This window comes from Nicotiana tabacum, chromosome 12, assembly GCF_000715075.1.
Source record: "Nicotiana tabacum cultivar K326 chromosome 12, ASM71507v2, whole genome shotgun sequence".
NCBI lineage: Eukaryota > Viridiplantae > Streptophyta > Magnoliopsida > Solanales > Solanaceae > Nicotiana > Nicotiana tabacum.
In genome coordinates, this window is record NC_134091.1 from 120932258 (window position 1) to 120937620 (window position 5363).

A 5363-nucleotide genomic window follows, 5' to 3' on the forward strand; every position below is an offset into this window, starting at 1 on the left:
TCATACCGGCACTAGTTGCTCCACCGCCCGCCCGACCAGCTAGGGGCAAGGGTCAAACAGCTAGAGGTGGAGGTCAGGTTGTTAGAGGTGGATGCCAGCCAGTTAGGGTCCGTCCCAGAGATACAACTCAGAGTGGTGGGGCCCAGCCCCGATTTTATGATTTTCCAGCTAGGCTTGAGGCCGAGTCATCCAATGTCGTGATCACAGGTATTGTTCCAGTTTGCCATAGAGATGCTTCAGTTTTATTTGATCCAGGATCTACTTATTCCTATGTGTCCTCCTACTTTGCTTCATATTTGGTTGTGCCTCGTGATTCTCTGAGTGTTTTTGTGTGTGTGTCCACACCGGTGGGAGATTCTATTGTCGTAAATCATGTCTATCATTCGTGTGTGGTTACTATCGGGAGTCTTGAGACTAGCATAGATCTTCTACTTCTTGATATGGTAGATTTTGATGTCATTTTAGGTATAGATTGGCTGTCACCTTATCATGTTGTATTGGATTGTCACACCAAAATGGTGACCTTAGCCATGTCGGGGTTACCTCGAATAGAGTGGAAAGGGACCCTTGGCCATTCCACCAGCAAGGTTATCTCTTACATGAAAGCTCGGCGTATGGTCGAGAAGGGGTGTCTAGCTTATTTGGCTTATATTCACGATCCGAGTGAGAATATTACTTATATGGATTCAATCCCAGTTGTCCGTGAGTTTCCAGATGTATTTCCTGCGGATTTGCTGGGGATGCCACTCGACAGAGATATTGACTTTTGTATTGATTTGGCTCCGGGCACCCAACCCATTTCTATTCCACCATACTATATGGACCTGTCGGAACTAAAGGAATTGAAGGAGCAGTTACAAGACTTTCTTGATCAGGGATTTATTAGACCAAGCGTCTCGCCCTGGGGTGCTCCAGTGTTGTTTGTGAAGAAGAAAGATGGTTCAATGCGGATGTGTATAGATTATCGGCAGTTGAACAAGGCTACTATCAAGAACAAGTATCCATTGCCAAGAATTGATGACTTATTCGATCAACTTCAGGGTGCCAAGGTGTTTTCAAAGATCGATTTGAGGTCTGGTTACCATCAGTTGAAGATTAGGGCATCCGATGTTCCTAAGACAGCTTTTCGGACTTGGTATGGGCATTATGAATTCCTAGTGATGTCATTTGGGCTGACAAATACCCCAGCAACATTTACGGATTTTATGAACCGGGTATTCAAGCCCTATTTGGATTTGTTTGTGGTGGTATTCATTGATGATATCTTGATTTACTCCGGCAGTCGAGAGAAACATGAGCAGCATCTTTGGATTGTACTTCAGACTTTGAAAAATAATCAGTTATATGCAAAATTTTCAAAATACGAATTTTGGTTAGACTCAGTTGCCTTTTTTGGGCATGTTGTATCGGCAGAAGGCATAAAAGTGGATCCTAAGAAGATTGAGCAATTCAGAATTAGCCTAGACCTACTTTATCTACAGAGATCCGGAGTTTCCTGGGGTTAGCAGGTTACTACCGCCTGTTCGTGGAGGGATTTTCATCCATAGCAATGACCAAATTGACCCAGAAGGGTTCCCCATTCAGATGGTCAGACGAGTGTGAATTGAGCTTTCAGAAGCTCAAGACTGCTTTGACTATGATGCCAGTGTTGGTATTGCCCACATGTTCAGGATATTATACGATGTATTGTGATGCATCTCGCATTGGGCTTGGTGCAGTATTAATGCAAGATGACAGAGTGATTGCATATGTGTCGCGGCAGTTGGAGGTTCATGAGAAAAATTACCCTATTCATGACTTAGAATTGGCAGACATTGTTCATGCGCTGGAGATTTGAAGGCATTACCTTTACGGTGTCTCGTGTGCAGTATTCACTGATCATCGTAGTCTACAGTATCTGTCCAAATAAAAAGATCTCAATTTGAGGCAGAGAAGATGGTTGGAGCTGTTGAAAGACTATGATATTACCATTTTGTATCACCCCGGAAAGGCCAATGTGGTGGATGATGCTTTGAGTAGAAAGGTTGTGAGTTTGGGCAGCCTTGCGTATATTCCGATTGGTGAGAGGCCATTAACTGCAGATGTGTAGACTTTGTCTAATGAGTTCATAAGGTTATATGTTTCAGAGTCTAGTCAGATCCTAGCTTGCACATTCGCTCGATCTTTCTTGTATGAGCGTATCACAGAGCGACAACATGATGATCCTCATTTTCTTGTCCTTAAGGACACGGTGCCAAGCAGGTTGCCGTGGGAGATGATGGAGTTTTGCGGATGCAGGGTCGTATTTGTGAGCCTAATATAGATGGGCTTCGTGAATTAATTCTTGAAGAAGCCCACAACTCCCGGTATTCTATTCATCCGGGTGCTGCCAAAATGTATCAAGATTTGTGGCAACATTATTGGTGGAGGAGAATGAAGAATTATATAGTTGCATATGTAGCTCAGTGTCTAAATTGTCAGCAAGTCAAGTACGAGCATCAAAGACCTCGTGGTTTACTTCAAAAGTTAGAAATTCCTGAGTGGAAGTGGGAGCGTATCACTATGGATTTTGTTGTTGGACTCCCGCGGACTCAGAGAAAGTTCGATGCAGTATGGGTGATTGTGGACAGGTTGACTAAGTCAGCACATTTCATTCCAGTAGCAGTTACCTATTCTTTAGAGTGGTTAGCGGAGATTTACATCTGCGAGATTGTCCGCCTTCACGGTGTGCCTATGTATATCATTTTTGATCAAGGTATGCAGTTCACCTCGCACTTATGTAGGGCTGTACAACGTGAGTTGGGCACACGGGTTGAGTTGAGTACAACATTTCATCCTCAGACGGACAGACAATCCGAGTGCACTATTCATATATTGGAAGATATGCTTCGCACTTGTGTTATAGACTTTGGAGGTTCTTGGAATCAGTTCTTGCCACTTGCGGAATTTGTCTTTAATAATAGCTACAAGTCGAGCATTCAGATGGCTCCGTATGAAGCATTATACGGGAGGCGATGTCGTTCGCCAGCTGGCTAGTTTAAACCAGGAGAGGCTTTGTTGTTGGGTACCGATTTGGTACAGGATGCCTTGGATAAAGTCAAGATTATTCAGGATCGATTCACACAGCTCAGTCAGGGAAAATGAGTTATGCTGGCCGTAAAGTTTGTGACGTTGCATTCATGGCAGGAGAAAGAGTATTGCTCCGGGTTTCACCTATAAAAGGTGTAATGAGATTCGGAAAGAAGGGCAAGTTGAGCCCTAGGTATATAGGGCCCTTTGAAATTCTTGAAAGGGTGGTTGAAGTAGCCTACATGCTTACGCTACCACCTAGTTTATCAGCAATTCATCCGGTGTTCCATATATCCATGCTCGAGAAATACCATGGTGATCCGTCCCATGTATTAGATTTCAGCTCAGTCCAATTGAACAAAGATTTGACTTATGAGGAGGAGCTGGTAGCTATTCTAGCCCGGCATGTCTTACAGTTAAGGACTATGAGTTATCCTTCAGTCCAAGTATAATGGAGAGGTCAGTCGATTGAGGCAACTACCTGGGAGTCCGAGTCGGACATGCAGAGTAGATATCCACACCTTTTTACCAGCTCGGGTAATTTTCTAATTCCGTTAGAGGACGAATGCTTGTTTTAGAGGTGGAGAATGTGATAACCCAATATGTTATCCTTAATTTTAAACATTTATTTCTATATTTTGAGACCCCAAATAGTACCTTTCAGCATCCCTCGACTTGCGGGCGCAATCCGTAATTTTTTCCGGATTTGTTTTGTGTGAAAAAGTGATTAAAATATGAAATGGAGCTTCAAAACTCATTTGAGTTGACTTTGGTCAATGTTTTGAGCAAATGGACCTGGAACAGTATTTTGATAGTTTTGGTAGGTCTGTATCGTGATTTGGGACTTGGGCGTATGCCCGGAATCGAATTTGGAGGTACCTACCTTAAATTATCGGCATTTAACGAAAACTAGAAATCTAAAGGCTAAAGATTTCTAAAGTTTGACAGTGAATTTGACTTTATCAATATCGGACTCGGATTGAGATTTCGAGAGTTGGAATAGCCCGTTATGTCATTTATAACTTGTGAGCCAAATTTGAAATTATTCCGGATTCATTTAATATGTTTCAGGTTAATGTGAAAAAGTTTGAAACTGATAAGTCCGAATTGAGGTGTGAATTGTAATTTCGACGTTATTTGACGTGATTTGAGACCCTGAGTAAGTTTGTATGATATTTTAGAACTTGTTGGTATATTTGATTGAGGTCCCGAGGGCCTCGGGTGGATTTCGGATGGTTGACAGAATTTAATTTGGATATTCTAGAATGTTTCAACGTCGTTTATTCAAGAATAAGTGATATCACATTGAGTAAATGAGCTCCAAATTAAGTTTTGATTAAAGGATTGGATCCGTATTGAAAATTCTGATCCATAGCAAAAAGAATCATTGAATTCGGACATCGTATGAAAGAGTTATGCCCGTTTTCGTGTCGGGAAATATTTTCCATCGTCGTCAGTGTCCAGGGTAGCGTGGGGTGCTATCCCTGGAGCTGGGACTTCTGAAGTTCTGGAAACAGCACCACAGGCAGCGCCCCACGCCACCTGTGGCGCCACGGAATTAGAACCCCCATAAAATGGGGAGTTTTGCCATTTTTACTCATTTTTGAGTTTTGAGTCTCGGATTTGGGCGATTCTGATGGTAGGCTATATTCCCGTATTTTAGTCGCTTATTGCACTCTAATTCACTGCACTTTACTTATGTTGAGCTTTAATTAGGCGTGTTTTGCACTTATTGTATGTTTTATGCCTTGTATAAGTGATTCCGAGCTATATAGATGTTGTGGCATGAATTCATGCTATTTTTGAGTTTTAAAGTCTGAGTAAAAGCCCAAGGATTAAGTCGGGATCGAGTTCGGGGATCAACGGATGATAGTGGAACGAAATGAAGAATCGAGCAGGCATATTGCGCAGTGTCCAGTAAAATGCACATAACTATTTGCTTGGAACTCCGTTTGGGCTCCACAATATATCATTGGAAAGCTATTTAAAAGGAATACAACTTTCATGTTTTACACTTTCCCAAATTCCCAACTTATACAACTCAAGTGCGCGACCAAGTGAGCAATCGCGCACTGGGCACTTGGGGCAGAATGGTGTGCAAAGTGCGAGATCAGGTGCGCGGTCATGCATGTCCTGTCCGGGAAAAGCCCTATTTCGCTAAGAAAGGGTAGTTTTGTCCGGAATTTGTTTTGGGGTGGATTAAACACCCCAAAACACCATTTTTGACACACTTTTCACATACCTTAGACCTAGGGAAGCTTAGGAGAAGAAGGAGAAGCAAGAGCACAAGGATTTCATCCTTCCTTCCTCACTCA